The 25,629-nt window shown below is 37.2% G+C and overlaps 3 protein-coding genes and 1 non-coding gene across 4 annotated transcripts in view; 2 read left to right on the top strand and 2 right to left on the bottom strand.

Annotated features, from left to right (window-relative positions):
• Positions 1–25,629, top strand: part of RpS12 (ribosomal protein S12) — a 274,064-nt gene that overhangs the window by 79,151 nt on the left and 169,284 nt on the right. The gene's annotated exons all lie outside the window — the stretch shown is intronic.
• Positions 1–25,629, bottom strand: part of spdo (sanpodo) — a 75,926-nt gene that overhangs the window by 46,021 nt on the left and 4,276 nt on the right. The window lies entirely within an intron of this gene.
• LOC136410749 (uncharacterized) overlaps positions 1–25,629 on the bottom strand; it is a 93,445-nt gene that overhangs the window by 16,481 nt on the left and 51,335 nt on the right. The gene's annotated exons all lie outside the window — the stretch shown is intronic.
• Positions 16,748–16,820, top strand: TRNAK-CUU (transfer RNA lysine (anticodon CUU)). The gene has a single exon. It is a non-coding gene; the product is annotated as a tRNA-Lys (tRNA).

A 25,629-nucleotide genomic window follows, 5' to 3' on the forward strand; every position in this document is an offset into this window, starting at 1 on the left:
AAAGTGTTATTTTTTCCGATAATCGGTAATTACAACGTCTGCGCCCATGGGAAACATCACTGGCGTGCTTCGAATATTTCAGATACAAAAAATTCTCAAACTCTTCTGATTCGTACTTTATTTCAAAAATCTCTTCGTGTTTATGCCACATGTTTGATGACAAATCAAATTGCGATTTTTTCAATTAATAAGTAATATTAATGTCTACGCCTGTGGTATAATTAATTGGCAAATTCACAAGTTAAAAATTCTCAAATCAGTTCTCGCAATTAAGCTCTTTTTAAAGGCAAATTCGTTGCTTTACACCTGTTTTCCACGCGCCTTTGGTTGGGAATAGTTTGAAGTGCCAATTTTTTTAGCAACAAGTAATGCTAGTACCTACGCCACTGGTGAAATTCATTGCAGTACTTTGAAAACTTTAGAGTCAAATGACCTGAAATGGATCTCATCGATAAAGTTGTTTTTAAGTGGCAAAACTTACACCTTCGCATCTGTTGCTCGTACGCCTCGATAGATTCAAGCAGGAATTTTTCTCATAGGTAACATTAGTGTCTACGCCTCTGATAAAGTTCATTGGCGTAGATTAAAAACTTTAATAAAGCACAAGAATGTATGCAAAATATTTTTTAACTAGTAAAATCGTACCTTTATATCTGCTCCTCGTAAGACTTTGCATGAGAATGGATCAGTTGTAATTCCCTTGTTAATGGGTGATACTCATGCCTACGCCTCTGATAAAATTCATTGACGTACCATGAAAATTTCAGAAGTTATAAATTCGCAAGTTTATCTTCTCGATTAAATGCATTTTAAAAGGCATAATCACATCTTCATGTATATCCGCTGCTGAAATTAACCCCCTAGAACCCCCTAAAATCCATGCACGCAACATTCCTGCGGCCCTAGAGAGCATAATTCGAAACGTTGGCATAAATGCAAACGCAAACAAGGCACAAAAGCCTTTGAGCTCGGACTTTTCAAGAAAATAATTCAGACCGCCGTTTACGTTCCCTGAAAGTACGTTCCAGGGATGTTCCTCCCTTGCAAATAGTTTAGTTTAATTTGCTCAAAATCCCTGAATTTTCCCCATTGTTTCAAACCCTCTTTCAGTTGCTATAGTTAGTTGTCAGCAGCTGGCGATTGCTTATTTGCCTTTTAAAGTTCATTGCGCCCCAAAAATTTCATTTTTATTAATATAAAACCAAAGGCCGATGTAAGTCAAAGGGCATATTTTATGTAAACGAAGCATCGATGTAACTTACGTAAACCGCGTAAAATATGCAGGCCTGGAAAGAAATTTGTGGAACTATGCCGACCTAATGCGACCTTTTCCGCTTAAAATGCAAACTTATGGAATCGGTTATGGCCCCATTTGGTTTTTAAATATGGCGACGACTGAAATTTGTAATGCAGCGGCATTTTAAATATTTATTTATTTGTCTGGGACACAAACAACGTCCTCAGCAACAAACCGAGGGCTTAAAGTTAACGTTAAAGGTGTCCAAATTTAATTAACGTCGAGCGCCAGAATTAGCCGTAAACTGAAAGAAATTTAGAAGAAAAATGGGCCAATTCCTGTCAAGGTGGAGGCTAAAACAGATGTACGGTTATTGGGGCGAAATTACGGCTCGTGATTGGGGGGATTTTCCGCTGCGAAATGGTCATTTGTTAAGGTCCCAGCAGGAGAAAAAAAATGCCTTTAACACTGCGAAAGATAACCAAATCTTCCACAATGCACCTAAAACGCCTTAAAATCAAACAAAATTATATTAAATTTATGGGAAATGTAGAGCACGCCACTGTTTGGAATCTTTACGCACGGCGGACAGTGCGCAAAGCTAGCAATTCATCATAAAAGATGTATTAACTATTAAAAAAAATGTACCCCACTATAATATATGTGGTAATAATGTATCAAGATCATCTAAACCTTCCCGAAAACCTAAAGCAGGCCTTGGCATGAACGATAAAACAGAGACGTAGTGTGCAAAATTTGCAATAAAGTATAAGACGTTTTCTCCCTTTCTAAAATACTTATAAACAATGACAAAATGTCTGTAATACCACTGAAATTTTGCCCTTTGTGTGGTCCTGAAGTCCAAATTACGCAAAAATTGCTTGAAAATTTAGCATGCCACTGCTATTCTCATGCCTTTTGCAATTGAACGTAGGTATAGTAAGGCGGGTTTGTCCTAAATGAGATTAGTTAGACTTTTTAAATATGAAAAAATAACAAAAAAAATGTATGGAACACCACTGGATATCTGTAGCAACACGTGGTCTTAGATAAACAAATCAATGGCGCACCTGCCACATTTTTGTAGTTCGAGCTAAAGCTGTTTTTTATTCAGCAACTTTTGAGTGATTCTTACTTAGATGTTTATTATCATGGAAAACATGGCAAAATTTCAATTTGCCTTAAATTACTTTGTTTAATAAGGACTCAAAATCAGTGATGTTGTGACTGCAGCTTTATAATTGGGGCTTAGCATCTTTTCAACCGCTTTTAGTAAAGAAATTGTTCAGGCCTATAAACGGAAGAAAATTCATTGAATCACCAATAGATTTTCTCTTTTATATGACATTTTAATTTCCTTTTCGGTTACGTTGCTATAGTACAAATACAGAGAAAATTTTAAAATACCTGAAAGAAAGTTGAAAATAATGAAACGGTTGTGGAATAACGTTCTAATACTGTATCATCTGTTATAAAAACACATTTAAAATTATTAAGAAATCAGGGCTGTTTATTGTGAAGTAATAAAAAAAAGTGGAACGCCACTGGTTATAAATTAAAATAATTCATCAATTTGTCACATTACTATACTAAAAATACCCTCTTAATAGGCTTAAATCCATAGAAACAGAGGCGTACAAATAAAATTAACAATAGGAATGTGAAAAAAATCCTGATATTATGATACGCCCCTCGGAGATATTAATCAAAGTATCGACTTGTTTAAGGTTGATTGGTGCTGAAAGTTTAAAATTTATGTTAAATTAAAATTGGCGTTAAAATTTAAGGAACGCCAATGGGAATGAATCAATTTTTCTCCCCTTAGTATGTCATTCTTTACAAATTTATTTTTGAATTGAAACGGAATCATAGGCGTACGCGGGGCCACATGAAAAAAAACTCATTAAATATTCAAACAAGAGGATTGCAAAAAACATATCCTTCGTCACTGCTGCAGCTCACCACGTGCATGCATAGAACTCATTGATACATTTCACATTGAAATCAATGGCGTACAGAGATGAAATAATGGCAACACTGTTGCTAGTCAAGCAGTACCGCTGCAACATGTGTTTGGCGCCCAATTCTTCAATAGTTTAAGTGATACTAATGCGGCAAATTCCTTAATTTGGCCCTGAATGAGAGACTCTGACCCACTGGAAGCGCTATCTGTAACCCTTAAGTAATAGCAAATATTTACAAATTTGATAGTGGTACCGAGTACCACTCATTTCAAAGGTTTAATACTACGATCCAATCTCTGATAATAAACATCTATGCTAGTTAATAAATGGTTATGTGTTGGTACCTTGCAGTGGTACCATCGAATGGTACAGGCCCTCAGGAAGCTTTGGAAACACCGAAAAAAAATCAAAACAAACTAAAAATGAGAAAAATATACGAAGTTCACTAGATTGATTTCTCATGCGCCGCGCGTTGAGTACCCGGCAGCTGCGGTACCACTCTGAACAAATGAAGCAATGGGTACTCACAGTTCACTACGACGACGTCGTTTTGTTATCGACACGTCGCGGATCTCGGCTTAGGACGGAATGCCGGGAAACTTCCGAAACGAACATCTGGAGCGATTTTGGGTCTTTATTGTTCGAGTTTCGGTATGGGAACAGTGGCGTGCCAATGGCTTTTAATCTCGGCATTTCTGATGATTTAAAAGTAAGTATATACAAAATTATACTAATAGAACTTCGCCAATAAATCGACTTTTATATCATGTACATGCCAGTTATGTAAAAAACGTCTGTTATGGTACATTAAAAAAAATGTAGATAACACTGCAGTAGTGCACTTATAAATAGAACTCCGATTAGGTTCCTCAATCGGAGGTATTGATATGGGAGTAAGAAACAAAGGTCGAGAGAGCCCAATGCATTTAATCGTACGAAGGCCATGGCACTGTGGTGACGTCACATGTATATTTAGCATGTTCGTTAAATTTATCAAATTGAGGATTTTGATCTTGATGTTGTTCATTCACGTGTTGCTTAAATTGCTTGAGAACATGAAATGTTCCTAGGAATATCAAGCCATAACCTTGCTTCCCTAAGCTTCAAATTGTAATAATAAGTTGTTTTATCACGCTTGAAGTTGGTCTTTAATAATTCAGAATAAAGGAGAAAAATTGGAGCTGAAAACTTGAACCATATTTCAAGCTAAAACATTGCTTCCTTCAAGCTTGGACAAGCAAAAGAAATGTAGCTTGGTCAAGCTTAAAATAGGTGTTCTCAGATGGAGCTATGAAAATCAGCCCTCTTGAAGTTTGAAAAGAAATGGCTAAGAGCACATTGACAAGATAAAATATTCATACGAATTTTTACTTAAATTGTAGCTTTCTCCACTCCTGAAAATTCATAAGACAGCTTGCTTTCTCAAGCTTAAAGAAGGGATTGAGAACAAGATTAAATTTGAAAATTTATGTAAAACTTTAACAAAATGTTACCTTCTTTTAAGCTTGATTTCCCTTTTTCAAGCTTTAAATTAATTCTTCAAAGGCCTGAAAAGGCGAAAATTTGACTAAATATTGCGTTTTAAACTCGAAAAGAGAACTGAAACACATTGAAAATTGAAAAAATAAATAAAATGTTAGTTGCACCATAACTTTCTTCAAGCTTGAATATATGGGTGAAAACATGCTTATTTGAGCTTGAAATTGGTCCTTCAAAAGCCTGGAACAGAGTAACGAGAATGTGTCTACAAATTGCGCTTTTTCAAGCTTGAAAAACTGAAATTGAAGCTTGTGTAAATAATATCATCATAGTTTTATTTAAACCTTAAATTTAAGGTTTTTGATGTGTTCAAAGTTTGAAGAAGAGAGGAGTGAAATTATTATTGTGTAAACCCAATATATTTATTGCGTACGCCACTGGTTTATCCGTGGCATACCGAACACGTGCGTCGAAGTGGCGATAAAAGGGCCCAAGTTCAAGTCAAAGACGTTCTACAGGGCCAAAGGATGGCTATTTGTCTTTTGTATTGGAACAGGGATTTCCTCACCTCCCAAAAGCAATTTTACTGAAGAAAACAAATGTGTGTGTGTCCCACCGCAAAATCTAAAAATGCATTCGACTGGTCGGTTTTGATAACCACCACAGGAAACTCTCTCCTGATAGATAAGGCGTCGATAAGACGCCCTTGGGGATACCAGATAACGCCACCAAAGCTCGATTTTTAAAAAAAACTTTCCCAACAAACTCCCTAAATTATCGTTAGCAACTTCGTAACCGGATTAGTAACGGTCTACATAACGGAACGTTCCTTTAGGGTATTGCGTTAATCATTTCTAATTAACTAGCAACTAAAGCACAAAAACATTTAATTATGAAATACGACAAAGCCGCCCTTTTGGGGGTAGAACATCCCTGAAACCCGTTTTTGTCTCTCGGAAAAAGTTTTCATCAAAGTGGACACACATAGACAGTAATGATTAGAGAGTGGCTCCATCTACCAGAGTTTTCTTTGAACCGTCAACCGTTCAATAGATGGCGGTGATTAATTAATTCACCGTACGTTCCACGATACGAGTTCGTGGCGGATATTTTGACTATTGGTAAATTACGGCAAAGAAAGTGGCATTTCAACATTTAAGCAGTGAAAAAATTTCTCGCGATATAAATGACGACAATGGAACACATTCCCTTGCGATTGTATACAAACATGATGATAAGAAGCACTTTCGCAATAAGTTTCGGACTATATTGAGTATAAGCTTCAGCCAGAGTTCCAGTACTAAAAACACTCAAGCGACGACAAAAAACATCTGCACAAATAAAATTTCATAAATTCTTTAGAGAATCGTAATAGCTTTATAGCGAATGAAATTCTGTTTAAAATGAGATGTCACAACATGTGGTTTGATTCTAAGGTTTTCAAGATAGTCGCTTTTAAGGCCAATATGGCCACCCTCGCTTGAAAGCCAAAAGAGCAACTCTAAAGTTTATTTTTACAATTTTACTTCACAAATTGAGTTAAACTTAACTACAACATAGCTCCATTGCTCCTCGATATAAAGGACAACATTTCGGGCCTCCGAACAAAACTAAAGATCTCCCTTTCGATAGCTGCAAACGACCTTTTGATGGAGTTCGCGGTTGGGGTTAATCCGCCCTCGGTCGGGACTCAGCTACAATAATAATATCAGCGCTCCTCAGCTCCGTTTTAAGCTTATAGTTTTGTCTCCAGATTATACTTCTCCCTGGCATCGAAAATAGGGTTGTTTATGTGTGTGGGGATTAAAGGAGGCCGAAGACTATTTATTTAGAGAGTGGTAATATTTTTGGATTTGAAAGATGGCATCATCTATTGAGGAACTTCGTTGGATATTTTATGAAAAAACTGGCAATGATTCTGGTCAAGTTTAGAAGCAGCACCATCTATAGCATCATTGCGTAGATGCGTAGCTGCCGCGCGGTATCTTCAAAGATGGCGCGTAAGGTGTCTCTATATTCTTGTTTATGTTGGCATCTTTAATCGCCAGCTGTCAGTTTCTACAAGCAAATTCTGTCCCCAGATGGTGCCCCAATAGGACGGTAATATTTTTATATCATAAGTAGTTTTTAAAGAAATTCAATTATTAATCATTGAATCTTCGAGGACCTTTTAAAAATTACTGTTGCTCTTAATGACAGCACAAATATTTGCGAGAAATTCCAGAGGTGCACCTTAATTTCTTATTGACGTTCGTGTTTGAAAGTCTGATTTTCTGTAGGTACGTGGGAACATAGCCTATCTGTACGTAAATTCAATAGAATGCGGTAGGACATTGGATTCTGAAGCAGCAATCTTGAGGTACGTTGGAATAGACCTTATCCTGAAGTAGGGTTAGTAAATAATAAGTTTTTGCCTTGGTACGTGAGAACATAATCGGCTCGCTCCAAGTTTTAAGCGTCGCTATAAATTCTCAAATAAGTGGATTTTCTGGTTATATGATCATAAAACTCCATGTATTTATTGCGAATATCCGGGTAAACCCATAGATCGATTTGTTCCTCTGCAATTCCAGACACTTCATTATTGCTAAACTATTAAAGCGAACGTAAACATCTCCAATTGCATTACCTGCATTACTATGCATGCAAAAAGAGGGCTTCGGGTTTCCCACCAATGGTTAGGAGGTACATGGGAACCTACCCTATTTCATCCTGAAAGAGGGTTATCTACGATTCTCAAAAATAACTTCTTTTTGGACCTTGATACACATTTTAGCAAAGCACGTGGGAACATTGCGTATTCGTAACAGTGCTAGAATAAATTACCAGAGAACGCGATTTTCTTCTTAAATACCTGGAAAATTTCGTATGTATCGAGAAAGGTGCTTAAGATAACTTTTCAGCTAAATTTCACTGCTAGATGCCGTAACCATAAATCTTCAATATTAAATGAGAAACATCTTATTTCCCAATTCGTCCAAGTTTCTGGATTACGACACTTTAAGTGTGTACGCTCCTGAACACGTCTCGCAGCCATATTGCCTCCGTTTTATTGCCGGCTTGATCGTAAGTGTTTTAACACTTTTAGGTTGTTTATTTCATCTGGAGTATGGCGATGGTCTAATTGCTTTCTCATGCTCGACAAGAGAACTTTTTCCTGCCTCTGATGGGCCTAAAGTTTCAAACTTTCCAGGCGAAAGCCAGTTTCCGCGGTTTGGCCACCTTTTGGTTGATGATTTCCAGGGTCTCATATAGACTTGAAAGCTGGATGATAACTAATGGCGAAAGTGTCCTCTTAATGGCCACTGATACCGAAGTCCAGCCTCTTTAAACCCTTATCTCTCCTCAGCGAATAGGAGACTTGAAAAAAATCTCGTCTTCCATGAAAACAGTACTTTTACTAGTACGTAGGTACTTCTTTATCTCTCTCTAATTAAAACCAGGGTTACCCAAAGGTCATCTCTTTCATTAGTCTTCTTATCTCAAGGCGTACAAGGAAAACTAAATGGGGATCGATAAAGGCTTGTTAAGAGGCTCTATACAGCCCTTATAAGCTGCACGGACTCTTGACCCTAAAACTCTTTACTAAAACATCCCCTTTCTCAGCTCTATTGTGGCCGCCAAGGACGCGATCATATTTAGGGCCGATTTTTGCAAATGAAAATGTGGTGCGGAATTTACCGGCCCCTTTCAAAGGGCTTTAGAAAGGGAAAGGTCGCTCGTAAACCAGTAAAATGTCACGTTAAATTTCATTTAAATACCAGCTGGGGAAAGGCGCTATGGGACGTCTCTTCGGCCCTAACGAAATTTCCTTGTGTACCCTTTTTCAGCGTCTTTTAGTGAGTGTCAAAGGCCAAATATACCTACTTTGCAAGAACAATAAAATTAACTTTTTGCCTCTTTCGACTTCTCCTTCGTTTCGTTTTTTTTTCGTTCAATTTCAGTCTGCCGTGAACGTGCACCTCCGGCCCTTTCATTTTATTATTGGTGTTATTTGGATTATTTCACTCCAATGAGGGGGAGTTTTGCTTTTCTCCCAGGTTAAAAGGGGGAAAATTTATAAAGAAATCGACAATTTAATTCCTCCCTTATGCAACAGAGAGTGGATAGGTGGAATATTCTCTCTCGCAAAAGCATTATCCATGAACACTATTATTTCATGCAAGTTAGTTCGGCTTCTGCGGCCTGTTTTCTCTGAATAATTAACTTCAATTTAAGGCCCTATGCACCTCTTCTGTAGCGCTTCGTATGAATGTGTAATGCAAATTAGCGTTCAGCTCCATTCATCGTCAAAAACCCTTCGTTCCAAAGAATAAAAGTCTAAATCTCCCCAGGAAGAACGGATGTTCTACTGGTTAAGGGTCAAGAGCCCATATCTTTGGTAATCAGAGGGCTCATTGTTCTGGTTTGGGTTAAGGACAAGCAGCCTGGAATAAGGCACAGGGCTGGATTAAGGGAAAAAAGAAAACTTCCTGAAATTGTTCCTAAAAAGCACTTTTGTTCGAAGGTCTAATCACACGAACAAGTCACACGAATTAATGCCCTTGATTTCTTTAAGGAAGTGTTATTGATAAGCTACACTTAAGAAACTATAATATACAAAAAGAGTGGTGTAAAAACCGTTTTATATGGTTCTAATAATATCGTCAATTAACGTATTTTACTATCGGATTTGGAACCTCGCTCAGCACCCAATACGCCCCTGATTTCTCGCAATAACTCTAATATTTTTCCAATTTATTGTCAACAATTACAGTACGTTCCTGATTATTTTTACCAGTTACGCATTTTTTCTTGCGTCAAGATACTCCCTCTCAATTTGAATGGTACACCACTGATTATTTCTGAATTGGCCTCACTTCTATGAAATATTACTCATTTTTTTATTATTTCACTATTCATTTTACTGCTTTTTTTTAATCCAGTGACGTAGGCAACTAATTTTAGAAGTCATAAATTTATGAGGAAATATTCGTTCAACTAAATTTTCTGCACGCTTAGAACTCATGGCTGGGTCGCCCTTGATTATTTTTGGATCTGAACCAATTTTTGCCAATTTAGGAACTACATATACTGTATATATAATATAACATTGCATTGATAGAGAAAGCTCGCTTTAAAGGGAACAAATTTATTTTATTTTTTTAATTTCTTGAATTTTGAAATTGAGAATATTTTTCCGATTATAGATATCACCTAAAGCTACCAAAATTTAGTTAAAAAATTATTCGTGTCGGCAAATACTTTTACCCGACAAAATTTTCTAGTAGAAATGTTTTTTAGCACTGTTCTAGAGCAACAAGTTTTGTCAGTACGATACTGCTTTTCACAACAAGGGGCGATATTTCTTCAATTTCCCTAAAATATACAGCGATCCAAACAAATCCCCGATGACTAACCGACCACAAAACATAACAAAGCAATTGAATAATCACGTGGGGGCCTCCGCATTAGCTAGATCCGAGTGGCATTGACTAAAGGGAGATTAAATAAAATTAAGTTTTTGGGGACGGGAAGTTTCTAATTATTATAAATGGGCGTCAAGAAAGTTGGTCAGTGTGGCCGAGTTAGATTGCAGGAAGTTGGCGGGAACTAATTTACTTTTCTGCGCAAAATGGCGTCTGTATTATGCATGTAATGGTTATTTTGTCGGGGACTTTGTTTGCACTTAAGGGCGGCTTAATTAGATCAGCCCCCCATTGTGGGGGAGATATACTTACTTGGCTTTGCTGGGGACTTGCGCAGCAACCTAAAACAAAAAGACTAAAGTGAGAAATTTGCTTTCAATTCCCCCTTCAAACTCTCCGCGCATCAGCCATCCATCAAAAAGCCCATCAAAGCTCGAAAGTGTTATTGACGTCATCCTGAAGTTTTATTAATTGATCAGCAATAAATCAACCCCTCTCTATTTATCAGGAAGGGCGCTTTTAAAAAAAACTCCCCCAATGAATTTGTTCTCGCATAAAGGAGCAAGTAGGCAACTTCATATACATATGCGTAAGCCTGATGACTGCCTTTTATAAGCAATTTAGGCAACCAACTACCCAATACTTTTATGAATAGCACTTAAATGTCTACAAGATGTTGTATTTGAGTGCGTGGATGCATTGTAAAGACATGAACCCACTAGAACATCCCAAAGTCATAAAAAGAATTTACTATTATGAGACTTCCAATCTTAATGAAATGGAGTATAAAAAGGGAATGGATCGCGGCTTTAACTACATATATAGCATAAGAGAACGAATTCAACCGATCCAGAATTGAGAAGATACCCAAAGAGAGAACCAGCACTCCCATTAGAGGGAGAGTCAAACCTTACCCTATAGAGCACTTTCTATATGTTTATGGTTGCCAGGTGAGGCTAGAACCATTTATTAGTGCTTTTTCGTGAACGTCTGCGTACGGAGTGTCGTAAGCATGAACAGCAGACAGTCAAGTGTGATTTGACTTTCTGAGTTTTGCCTTTGCATTGGATTTGGTTTAGGTTTAGAATAATAAGAGAACCACGAAAAAAAAGGTTTACTGGCCGTTTTCTCAGGTGAAGTTACCGTCGAACAGCGTTTTTTTCAAGGTTTCTGTGTCATCATACGGCTCCAGATTTCTGCTTCAAATTACCTCATCAGACGCGTTTCCCTAAATTTGATTCTAATGAGCTATTTAAGACTAAATTCAAAAAAATAAGTATTTTTTCAATTTATTGGCCACATGACAACACAGTAATTGACTCGTGCCCCCGTAGATCCATATACGAGAACTTGTACATGTTATAAACTGAGCCTTAAAGTAGACTTAACGAGTTATAAAATTAGCAAAAGTTCTTTATTGTAAATTCCGTAATAACGGAGTTATGAATTCTCAAATATGACATATAAAAAACTGCTGTTTATGAAGCGCCACAATTGTCTTAAGGGCTTATAGATTACTTTTATGAGCACATGTTTGCACTGACACATACACAGTGCTAAAGTAGATGAAATGGGTATAACATGATCAAACATTATTTATAATGGACTCAGAATTAATGAAGTTACGGGTTCACAAATATTAAATTTCAAGGAAAAACGTTTCTGAAACCTAACAATTAACTCAGACTGTAATAACTACAGAACTATAGAGAACTTGTACATATTTTTGTAAATTCGGCCGCAAAGTAGACTAAATCAGTTACAAAATGAGCATTTTTTTTTATAGCAGGCTCAAAAATAATGGAGCTATAGGGTTTTAAACGCGGCCTATTAAACATTCAAAGGACAGATTTCTACTAAAGGACTTCTAGCTTACTTATATTAAAACTTTCATACATATTTATTATCATCCGCTTAAAAAGGAAAATGAGCTCCAAAATGACCTAAACAAACTTAACCCAAAAGCTATTTAAACCCAGTTTATACTGGGAAAATCCAAATAAGAATTTTTTCTTGACAAAAAAGCGGCAGCACTTTTTCAAATATTTACGCCGACCTTCACCCGCAAACCCACCGGCAAATGCTTATCAAAACCCATACATTCTATCTCTTTAATACCAATAAAATGTTCCACAACAAATAAATGTAGTTGGCGGTATCCCAACGGTATTCTATATCGGACCCGCACATGTGGACTTATCACCGTCTCTGCTCCCCTCGCCGTCCTCATGTTTCGATGCGGATGTGGCTTATTGTACCGCAGCCTATCTCGAAATTAAATTGATTTTATTAATATTTATGACAAACTTTAATAAACGATGTGCGACCGATGTTTGCTCAAGTGTTTCTGATTCCGAAACGACCCTCCCAGCGAACGATAACGACTCTGTTTCGTGTCCTATTATCCGCCCTAATTGCAGACGAAATGAGCCATTACCTCACAGCCCCTTTACGCTAATTAATAAACCCTTTCGCAAAGTAATAATCACGGAACTTTGATCTTTAATGCATTGTCTTACTCAACAATAACCAGGTATATGTTTGGTTGCCTGACTGCAGTAATAACACGCTTCTAAATAGACATAGGTGTATGTGCGGCTGCATAGATCCCGTTCTGCAGTAAGAATAACAGGCAACCGAGGGGAAAATCGCTATAATTCCAAACTTTTAAAGTCAACATCTCGAGAAGTAACTTTAAAAAATAAGTAAAATGGGCAACACGAGGTTTTCGTTAATCTGTTAATTTTCAAAATACGTATTACGTCAATTTGGTACCTATTTTGGTGCGCTACAGGGATGAAATTTCGCTCAAATTTGACGCCTTAAAGAAAAGATTTTCCCAAGATACATCCTTGAGACTCTACAAGGTAACTGCACCTCTTGCGTTTATTTTGGAACCAATTTCGTCCACATCTGTTGGGGTAATTTTTAAGCAAATCGAATCTACTTTTAACGTACCTTTATTGATGCAAAAAAAGTTTAATTTTAGTGTGTTAAGGGGCTCAAAAACTTGGAAGGTATTTAAACCTAAAAACCTGAAACTATCTAAGACATAAATATCTTTGAAACCCTATTACTGCTTTATGTTTAAAAGTGATTAGGGTCACTTAGGGCCTTTTGAAGATTTCTTCTAGTTGCATAATGCCGTTATTATTGCTAAAGAAAAGTTACATTAGAGAGCGTTAAAGGGCTCTAAGTCTTCAGTTACATTTGAAGCTGACTTGTCCGTAACATCTTTGTGACCCTCTTACCTTCCGGTTCTTCTCAACATTTCCAACTCTATTGGGGTAATATTAAGCCTTCTGTTTTAATAAAAGGTATATCGTTGTAAACGCAAGATAAACATTAGTGCAATCAATTAAATTGCGCTAAAGTTTATCTTACATTTGAATTTGATTTATAAATGACGCACTTTTGAGGTCCCATTTATTTTCAGGTCCTCAACCACAATTTTAGCTTTTTAGTGGTCATTTCAAAGCCCTTTTCCTCCATTTTAGAACCATATTTGCCAATTCAACATTAGACAAACTAACCGGACATAAACCAACAGGTTTTAACGCAGCCTTTAACTGGCAACGACCGGGGGGCATGTTGCGGTCCATTTGAATCGAATTTTGAGGTTTTTAGGCATGGAGGTCCAGCCCGGAAAATCGCACAACTAGTTGTTTCGCGAATAAATTAATAGGCTTTGTCTGGCCAGACGTGAAACTCATAAATAAATCTTTTTTGGACGCTGGACATTGTCCAGTTAAAGGGTTTTTTGAGGGAAATCATGTACTAAATGGAAGATCTTTTAAGGAGGCTTTGAACTGGGCTTTAACGACATTCCATGCATTCAATTGCAAGGCTTATTAAGCAATTGAGATAAGGAAAATGCTGATAACCCACATTATTTCAAACTCACCTGATAAAATTGTTACTTTATAAGTTAAGTATAGACATAACAACGTTGTTATAAATTGAAATTGAGTCTTGATTGTTTGGAAAGAACAGGCGGCGGCGATCACATCTGGAAAAGCCCTGGAAAGAGCATATGTATAAACGAAATAATGATTGTGGCCCGCATTCCAACAAGTGTTTGCATATGTGTATATGACACGACAGAGCCGGACTCTACGTTACTTTTTGTGGCCCTAATGACTGGAATTCCTGTCTCCCCGGAGAGGCGATTTTTGGGCAATCGAGAGCAATTCCTAAGACACAGTCAAATGAGATCAATTTTCCCTATAAATACTAAAACAACGTAAACGAGTTGTAATCCTAAGTAAACAGGCAAATGATTTATAGGGCCCGGCGTTGCCGAGATGAATAATCGAGTCCTGCCCGTGTTTGGGTATTCAATATGGCTCCCGCACAATGGCTGAATTCGTTTTGGGACATAAAAGGGGTCCCTAAAAGAATGATGATGCCCTTTTATCCGTTGTGCCCTTTTGTGCCGGGTAGGTAGCTGCTCGTTACGCTATGATGTTGTTGATGCTCTCATTTGAGCAGAGATCTTTGGCCGTGGGATCATTAAATTAAGTCTTCTCTTCTTGACGATGACGCAAGAGGTGGTCTGATGCAGCTGTGGGCAAAGCTACGTAACTGGGTGGGAGACCTCAAGCTCTCATTGGCGCTAAATTGTCTGAGCTGGCATTATCGTGGCAGTTTTAAAGCTCCTTAGAGGTTTATACGGATTGGAAATCAGATAATATTCACTTATAATGGCAGAAGATTAAGAAATTTCACTGAAACTTATGGAAAAAAATTGGTTTAATCAGAATTTCCAGAGGGATCCGAAGAAAAGCTTAAATGGTACGTTTAATGTTATATGGGTTCTTAAATCTTATTAATTGAAAACTACCTCACTTAGATATAGGAAGATGGATAATGAAAATGTTCCTTAAGATCAGTAGATTATGTATAATTAGTAAAGCAAGTCAATTGTGATGTAAAAGAGTAGATTCTTGGCAGAAACTGAAGAGTCGTTCAAAAGACGCATTTATGCTGTGAAAAACTTTCGATCCTTAAGCCTCAAATAGCTGGAAACTAGTCTACTTGGGTTCACGACAAGGCATAATGGAGACATTCTACTACATTTAGTAGATTACGAATATTGGATAAAACATGGGAGTTACTTAGGTAAAAATGTGGATTTCCAGACAGAAAACTGAAAGCCCGTTTTGCATTAAGCAAAGTGGGAGTGTTTTTGCTTTAGATAACTGGAAAACTGGCATTTAATTATAGAATCTAACCACTATGGCCCTGGCTTCCAGCATGACATGCACATTTGCTGCCAAGGCTCTACATCACCTGTCTGCGGAGTCTGGGAAGAATCCTGGATGATGAGGAGCTATTAATAAAAAAAATTCTTTCACTTTTTAAATCAGTTTTAGTTTCTCACTACGCGGCTGCAGTTATTTTATGGTTTTGGTGGTGGTTATCCAGACTTCCACGTTGCGCAACCTCAAAACTTTAAAATAACTTACTTTCACATCCAGGCTGAACCTCTCAAAGGAACAATCCGCACTCGAAATTCTAAAACCAACAATGTAACCTTGGGAAAACAATCATCAAAGTCTGGCAAAGCGGGTCGTCTGGCACAAATCTGGCACGGATCGCGCCTCTGAACTCAATCGGTTTCGGGCAGAGACGAAATTTTTTACGTTTCGAAACTCGGACGAGATAAAACCGACTGAAGGCGACACGTAACATCCGCGAGATTCTGATAGGAATGCGTAAGAGTGACAAAGCGACGGGTGCGACGAAGACGAGTGTGGGAACGGTCCAGCTTTCCTGGAGAGAGAGCGAGATGGATGGCGAGCGTCTGGCTCCCGGTGGAATGTTCGTGGAGAGTCGAGTGTCCAGTGGCGGCTCTTGAAGCGAGGAAATATGCTGTTTCTCGGTTATGGTCGAGTTTAATGAACTTTTAAGAATTGGGTTGAATTCCCTAGATCAAAGCAGTTGGAAACGAGATGTTACTCGACCTATTTCGGTTGAGAAATAAGAAATTTATTTTACATGCCGCAGTTTTGGTAAGTAGCAACAAATGCGCATTTGTCACCGTTTTCATATTGCAATGTGATAATGCCATTAGCGTCGATAAAAGTCCGGCGGACGAATTTTAATTAAAATATATCAGTTTTTTAATCTCGGTCGGTTCTAACCGTAAAAATTCGAATTTGGCTCTGACATTACGCCGGAGCATGGTTGCAAATAATTAAAATGCTTGCTTGTGCATAACCGCCATGATAAAAGAATCGAGATAACAATTAAATGCAGGTTATAGTGTTGTTGTTTGCGTTGGGAATGTGCCCAATGCCGAATATTGTGCCTTGTCATGAATTTTTTTCCACACTCTCCGCCTGTGCACAGTTAAAATCGCATTTTCATATCGTTTTTCCGACAGTGGGAAATTGCCTTGTTGGGGTAGATGGGACCCAGATGAGTAAAATATGAAGCCAGATTCATTTGCAACCTGCCAATTAATCAAATAACACTAGATTAACATTCCCGATTCTTTTTCTACATTGCTTCCACGCATATTTCAAATTTAATTTGGAGGATTAGAAAATTAAACGCACGTCACTGAATTGTAGCAGTTATTACTATTTCAGTCCTGTCATTCAATGGCGTTATCATCCCGGTTTAGATATGACATTAGCAAAATCGCCTAACAGGCCCGGCTAGCTCAGTCGGTAGAGCATGAGACTCTTAATCTCAGGGTCGTGGGTTCGAGCCCCACGTTGGGCGCGTTTTTTTTAAATATTTATTTGTCATTTTATATACATTTGTTATATAAAAGTCAAAAAAATATAAATATATAATTGATTATTTTTTTTAATTTAATGTGACAATGTCCAGTGAATATCAAAGCCTAATGGTTAGACAAATTTGAAAATGTTTTCTAAGGCGATCTATGTATATGACTTAAATGCCGTTTTGCAGCCTGAACTTACTAATGTAAACAGTGATTTTGAAATCTAGGTTTGATGTCAGACACTAACGTGTAACAGAGACATGGGAAAAAATACAAAAAATAATAAAGTTGACAACACGTTCATAAAAAAAAATGTAGAAATGCTAAAAAAACACGTTTTTTCTTGCTTTAAAGCCCGATTTCGACCATTTAATCGAAAAGTAAATAAAAATTCAAGCGTATTAAAAAACTGCTACATTGTTTGATTTTGAGTGCATCAGCCTAAACCGAGCGAGAGCTTCGACATTGTGATTAAACAAAGTCATCTTTGTATATGTTTTAGTGAAGATTAAACTTAAATGCATTCAAAATAAAACCTCCTCGATCATGACCTAAACTATAGCACTGTAGCACCTCGTGTGTAAAATATTTGAATATCATGAAAGTTCATGTGTTGGGTCAAACACGTCCAACCGTGACTGTCTAATCACGTTTCAATACACTTTTTTCGTCATTAATTAATAATAATAATTTATTTTAACGAACAGCCATATGTTTGATGATATATTTTATTATTAAATCACCGTTTTATTGGAGTGATATGCGTGGGCAGGCACGGTCTGAATGAAACTGATAGAAGGTTTACTGCGACGTAGCTTTTCTGTTTATCTGTTCATTTGTGGTGTCATGTTTTGAAATTTGATGTGGTCTAGTTTTAGTTTGATACGATAAGAACAAGAAGACGTCATAGAAATATTTTTTATTGAGGATTTCGAGCTACGAAAGCTGCTAGATCCACTAAACTTTGAAAAATTATAATTTCTTTTCAGATGTAACCACAGGCTGAAGAAAAGCCAAAACTGACAAGTTTAAATAAGTTGAATTATAGTTTTCGTTCAAACAAAGTTATGGGCGTAAAAATTGTTTTGGTGTTCCTTAAGATTTCCCTCCTGCACACCAATGTCTATTCCCCAATTTAGTTGAAGAAACGGGGTCTACAAAAGCAAATTTGTGGTACAAACGGGTTCTAAATCCACTGGCGTAGACCCGCTTTGAAAACACCTCTATATTTGTCAAAACTAATTAAAAATTATTAATTTTTTACTACCTCTTCATTTGTCCTCTCGGACGCCTATGTGTACCTATAGAGTTTGTTGTTAAACTCAGTGTAATGGAACAATGTTTGCCACGAAATGATTTTAAAGTCACTGGGGGTGTTGGGCCTCTCAAAATAGTGTTACATTCGTTAAAAAATGCTGAAGTTTTCACAAATCATTGATTCTCCATCGGATTTTGGTATGCCAATAGTTATTCTTCAAATTTAGTTGTCAAAGGAGGAATTATGGAAAGAAACGTGGGCTACATATCAACATTAAAATCGCTGGGGTAGATAGTCTCAAAAAGGCCAGATTCAAGTGCAACAAAACTAACACACTCAAATAGTTTTTTGATTTTTAAAAATTTATTTTCCCTTCAATTTCTATGCAGAAGAGCTCACGAGAGAACCTCAAGTGAGAGTGCATTTAAAGCTGTCACACACCCCTCAGGCACTTTCCTTCAGTTCAAATTACCTTCCTGCTTGGACAGCAATCCAACACCCCCTGAAACCCCTGAAACTCCACCTCATCCAGAGCAGTTGTCTCTCTAAAATATATAAAAATCTCCGACCCAGTCGAAGTGCCATTATTGGATTTTTCCCATCGCACCGGAAATTGCTGCTCCCATTGTATTGGGGCTCTTGTCTATTGCGTTATTGCTAAACGCCCCTTTAATACCTATATTGAAAAATTCCGCCAATATTAAAATCGAATTTATACATTGATAGGTCGAATTGGACACCCCCAACGCATAAACTAACCCTTTTAATACCGGGCTGTTGACCTTATTGGCCCGAAGACGTCGTTAATCCATCAATTTCGACCCACAAAACAGCCCCGAAAGAGTGCCAATAATTGACAAGATAACAATCAACCCTGTACCATACAATTAAGAGTTTAAGGGCGGTTATATTGGACCGAAGGCGACATAAATGAATTTTAGCACGTCATGAACACTGCTGAAAGTTCCTTGTTTGTTGCCTTGATTAAAATATTAAGGGATGGCACTAAGGGAGACAATAAAACAGCTCCTAATCGAAGATTCGTTATAGGGGAGGATTCGGGTTAGTTCAGGTTAATTCGAAATATACCAACGACCTACATATTTTCGGGGGTAGGTTGGCTTCAAGGGGTAGGTTTCAACGCTTCTCCCTTCATCCACCCTTCACAACCGCCCAGAATTCATCAAGTTTCCAATTTTCCCCGACAACGAAAAGCGGGGGCATTATTTCATATATCAACACACGCAACCCTTTAGTTCAATTAGGCCTAGGAATTTCGGGAGCCCGAAAACCCTACACGCACAAGGGGCGCAACTGATGGTCGATTATGCTGTCGGAAGGGATTTGCCTTTCCACTAAATTATAATTTTCGACGTAATTTAGTTTATCTATACGAATTTTATTAGGCGTAAGTCGGAGGGGCTAAAAGGAGTTAGAAACTTCATTAAAACATTTTTTTTTCATTAATTTCTGGAATGAGGGCACGGAGGGTAAAAAATATTTTTCTGCGAGAAAAAAAATCCTAGGTCGACGAGGTTAAAAAGATTTTATCTTTAAAATTTTATTACCACTAGCATCTCTCACAGCGTATTTAGGTATTTAATAGACTTTAATAAGCTTTAACAAATTACCAGGATTTACATATAAACAGCCCTAGAATAAGTTTTCTGGACGAAATGGCGGAGGGATTTTCCCATTATATCCTTTATGTTTAATGACTGATTTCTCTCTTCGCAATTGCTCTGCAGGCTTTACAGCTCTTTGATATATTTGCAAACATAGGCATTCGATCTTTTAAACCGCTGTTCGATACACCAATACGCTTTTGAGTTAATTTAGTGCTGTCCTCTATTGCCCAGAAAAATCACGACTGGAGTTCAGGCTCAATGCTAAGAGATCCTATTAAAAATTAGTCTCCTTGAAGCTGAACACACTCCATTTGAAGCCTGCTGATATAGATGTTTTCGAGGGTGATTTTAAGACTCAATTACCATCGCTAACAACTCTCATTTAGGTATTTAATAGGCCTTAATAAGCTTTACCATATTACTACAATTTACATATAAACAGCCGTAAAATAAGTTTTCTAGACAAAATGGCGGAAAGAATATTTCTATTGAATGCCGTGTATTTAAAGGATGATTCTGCTTTCGGCCGCTGCCCTACGGGCTTTACAGCCCTTTAATACACTTAACCAATTTATTAGATCTTATAAATAGGTGGATCGATCGATTGTGTTAGCCTGAAATTGATAAGTGAGATTGAATTAGGCAGGCGGTAATTGGCCGTAGCAGGAACGCGTTACATATCGATTAAATATAGATCTGCAGGAATTTTAATAATGGTCCCTTATAGCACGTATCTGCCTAAAATACAGCAGCAATTAGCGCTATTTTGTAACGTAAAGCAAAGAATAGCTTTCATTTAAAAATTGAAAACCTAATGCTCTCCTGCCCATCATTGTTCTTTTGTTTCGGTAAAACTCTGCAATCAGCTCAAGTTTCCGCATCTATGGCATAAGTAAATAACGGCAATCCATTATCCGGTAAAACAATGCGAGCCAGGGAGCGAGAGAGGGGGAGCTACCCGAGAGGGTTGTCAATTACACCCCCGGTTTTTTCTCCCTTTTTATATTGTTTTGTTCCGATGTCTAATTTAAAATGCCGACGACGATTCCGTGCACTTGAGACGCTGAATAGTCGGTTTCTGGTTTACGGAACATTAGCGAAATTGCACGGCACTAATCACTATAAAGGAACCACCTGGCAACGCTGTCTATCCAGAGATAGCCAAGACGATGAACGCAGCGTTGCCGCTTATTACCCTGAGAGAAAAGCCAAGTGCTTCTGAAGTACCTAAGTAACCGATATTACTTATTCCCGGATAACGCTTCCTTGACCCACTTATAGAGTCACCAATCTTCTCAGAGCTTAGAGGCAAGAACTGGGGTCAAATTTGTTGATATTTTCCACAGTAGGTATTTGGTCCTAATCTGGAAAACCGGTATCCAAAGGTGTTTTTCCCGTGCCTCCGCCATGGTAAAGAAGGAAAATTTAATTAAAAAAGAAAATTGGCTTTTAAACGCTTTAAGTCCGCGTTAATTATCCCGGAATTAACTTCGAGATTTTACAACCCGAAAGGCGATAATTCCTTGTTGCCGTTCTGGGATAGAGAAATTTTCCAGGACACACTTTCAACATTCGACTTCATGCTATCCAGGTCCCTCTGGTGCGATTATTACCGCCTGACGATAACAAAATTAGTTTTATCGTATTACATATACAATGGATTATTCACCCGAGGATGTCTGGAACAGCCGCGTTGCCATGGATACGTGTTGCGTCACCCCATCCAGGCTGGAACGGTCGTTTCCTTAAGGAATGCGACCCACGTGATGAATGAGTCGAGGAACTATTATCGCCCGGTTACTTTACGGGGCTTTTCCAGTTTCATAAATGTGTTATCCAGACGTGGACGTTGATTGGTCACCTGTTGGTCAACGAATGACGTCAGTTTCTTGAAAATTGGAAGGAAAAATTTTGGTTGAGACTTGACACGTCTGCGGATTTTTATTTAAGTTTTTGGTTTAGTTGGTTGGACGTCTTTAATATTTGCACGTGTTCCGACTCCCTGTAGTCTTCTATATTAAAAAGGTGTTTTGCGAGAAAACTCGTATCCCTAACCGTTTTCGAGATATTTTCAATTAAATTTATGATTTAGGTAGGCCATGGAAACAACAAAATGTCGCATGAACGCCATTTTTGCTGCGTTTACTCACGCTTGCAATATTGATAATTAGCCATAACTACATTAACGCAGAGTTTGTTTCATTAGTGCGATAAGTAAATTGTGTTATAAATTCCCGAATGTCTCGACACAATGGATTCACTAATAATGAGATGAGAAATATGATTTGTGTTTGCGCGGAAACAAATTTTAGAATTCGTTGTGTTGCGGAAAGATACTTGAAACTTTATTCCAAAAATAAACAACCAGATCATCGAACTTCCAAGGGACTTTACGACAAACTGGGAGAGACTGGTTCATTTCGCTTAAAACTGATTAATGGAAAAAAAAATTGTCACTATGGGTCCAGATGAGGAAGTCATCATCTGAATGCTGGAAGATCCAGAGACGTATCTTAGATGCACCTCTGAAGCGATGGGATTAGCTAATGAACAATTTCTAGACTTAGGGAACGATAAGTTGTTTCCATACCATTTTACGTATGTTCAAAATTTGTTATCAAAAGAATTTTTAATTCCAGAATTCATCATTGATGTGTTTTCAGCATGTTTACCCGAATTCGGGATTTATAAAATAGCTCTCTAAACTAATTATGGACTGGATATTCACCTTCGGACCACCTTAAATTTAGTATCCCAAATATTGGTTTATGCAAAAAAGCCGCTAACTTTTCTATGTAGAGTGCCAAATGCAATTTCGATTTACCCCAATTTTCTTATAAAATGAAAAGACGCAACTTTTGCATAAGAAAATTTTAGCTGAGTCCCTTTATTTTTTTACCCTTCTGCACCTTACACGTATTTGCACCATTGTTTCCAAGGGAACTCGTATAATTAAAAAAAAATTAAACATGAAATGTCAGTGGCGTGTTATTTTTGAAATTTCCTAGAAACTATTTGAGGTTAATCGAAAATTCGAACAGTACGCCGCCGCTTTCAATTTAATAAAAATTAAAAGCCGCCAAATTTTCCTCCATTAAAAGATGACTTAGAGAAACCAAATTACACAATTTCAATACGCCCAACGTTTCCTTTCAGAAATAAAATATCATAAAAATGCTTTTTTTATAAATTTCCAAAAATCCTCTTAGTGGCAACTTGGAATCCTTTTAGCAAGTCCATGGTTTCTGCTCAATTAAAGTCGAAATAATGGATTTCCCTACATCGTATCAATCCTTCTCTTCATAATCCTTTTATAGCACTCATTGGCTCACATATTTTTGTTTTAATTAGAAGAAATTTCTTAATTAAAATGAAGCAAACAAACAATAATAAATTTTAAAACAAGTTTTAAAAAACAAGCTAGGTCTGCTCGTGTACTCTGATATATTAAAATCCTAAACACTTACCTTCACCATTTCGTCAACACATTTCGCACTTTTTCACGTCGTAGCCACTGCCACGTTCTTTTCCAGATACTGCAACAAAAAAAAAAAAGATTAGAGCACAAAAAATGCACTTTAGTGCCCAAAATTAATGAAAATTGTTAACTGAAATTCAAATTGTTACCCAATATGTTGACTTTTACAACTTTTTAATTTAATGGTCACAGTTAAACCACCGCTAATTCCACTTGTCGCTGATAACTTTCATATTGAAAATACCCATCCCACCATAATGCACCTGCAAATTGCCGGTATCAAAAAGCTTTAATTTCGGCCCTTTATGGCCCACAATAAATTAGAGTGATTTTTCAATTAAATTGGACAGGAACACGTCCATTTATTTTTGTTTGCTCTATTTGGGAAACATTTGATAGGTATATTGTGACGTATTAATAATCCTGTTCACGATTAATTATTTCCATTTTAAACAGGGTTCCTCAAGGGCCGCACCCTTAAAGGGATAATCGATCTGGAAGTTTCCAAACCGGAATTGAATCTTATATAATTGGGTGCCAGTCAAAATTAGGACGATAATTTCCGAGCCAGGAACTGGAAGCAGTTCTCTTGGCTGGAAAAGCCACTAATTCGATTTCCAATGGGTTCAATTTATTTATTTATTTATTTATTTATCTCCGGCTAAACAGAAAATTTAATTTTCTCTTCAAGGGCCCTATCGATTCCCTGTTATGGATGTATGTGAACCTTACGAATTCCTTGGGCGTCCTCGCCCTTGCTACGTCACCCCGATTTACCGCACCCTTTACCGAGCCCTTCAGTCTATTGAGTGATGCACGCCTGGATATCACTGGATGTTTGGCATTGTGACTACAAGCTTGGGATATGATAATAATGAATTTTTTGTTTACATTGATAAGACATTAAATGAGGGAGGACGGATGAAAATTTGGAAAAATCCCATCCCTCCTTCTTGCCTTAAAAGCCCTTCAAATATCTTCGCAGGGAGTATGCTACTGTTATTTATTGCTTCTAGGGGATAAATTGAGGGCTCAAAAATGGCGGCAATTTTCCTTGAAAATTTATTGATTTCAGAGTCCAGTTAGATAATAATTCGTGAGAAAAACTTGAAACTTATGTATTTTTATTGACCCTTTGCTGTGTTGTCCAGAACGCTGTTATTTGAGTTTTTGTTGGGTCCATGATATTTCCCTTCATGGAGAATGGCTAGGGCCAATTCTCTACAAAAGTTGAAAGTTGTTCACATTTTGGTTTAGTGACAAGAAATTTCTGAAGATGTACCACCTAAAATTGGAATGATTTATTCTTATTGATCTCTAACCGTATATCCACGTCCTATGGGAATATAATTCTTTCTGAATAATCTTCATAATTTTTTAATTTAAAGAGGAGGAATTGGAGTAAATTCCTGCCCACTTTCAATAACGAATATTAGGTAGTTTACTTTTTGGAATTTCATGAAAACGTACCACCTCAAAAAGTAAATTTATTATTATCCTTTTGGTATCTTTGCCTCGTACCCGTTTAGTTGCACTTTTATGATGTTTATAATTTTTCATCTTAAAGAGAAGAAATTGATGCAATTACCCTCAAAGATGCAACAATGAACAGAAGTTCGTTAATAGATTAGAAATTTGTGAAAATCCACCGCAAAATGGGAATTTAATCTTAGTTTTGTGGTTCTAAGCCCATGCCTCGTACGTCTCTGGTTGCTTTCATACCACCTTTATAAGTTTTACACTGAAAGAGGAGAAATTGAGATAACATTCACCGAAAAATAAAATATGAACATAGCATCGTGTAGTTATCAATATTCACGGATATGTTCCAAAGTAGAGATTTTATTAACATTTTTTAGTCACATGTTCATGCCCTGTAAGCACGCCACTGATTTGTGTTATATAACGGTCAATTTTTTTCAGTTTAAAGAAGAATTTTTGAGTCGGTTTTCAGTAAAAATCTACGTTTGAACTTTTTTCATAAATTCCTACGAATTCATGAAAACTTGCCCTTTTAAAGCAGACAAAAATTAAGCCACAAGTTTGCCTCTTAACAACCATGTTTTGTAGTGATTTTAACTGAATTAACAACCCTCCAACTGTCCTTAAAGCTTGGAAACATCCAACAAATCTATTGTTTGAGATATCAAAGCCCTTTTCCCTCAAAAGTCCCTTCTTTGAGTCTGCCTATTCCTATCTGTCTCCCGTCTCTTTTGCATCTCGCTCAAAGAAAAAACGGAGAAATTCGCCATTGCTCTATCGCTCGATAGAGCAATCAGCAACATTAATAAATTGCCCTTTTAAAAGGGCTTCAAAGAAACTAATTTCTATTACATTTTCCGTGGCAGTGGGGATAATTTCCAGATGAAATCTCCATTGCCCCTGGCAATATTAATGGAAAAATCTGACATTGAGATATGGGCCTGAAACAATAACTC

This window comes from Euwallacea similis, chromosome 9 (genome assembly GCF_039881205.1).
Source record: "Euwallacea similis isolate ESF13 chromosome 9, ESF131.1, whole genome shotgun sequence".
Lineage (NCBI taxonomy): Eukaryota > Metazoa > Arthropoda > Insecta > Coleoptera > Curculionidae > Euwallacea > Euwallacea similis.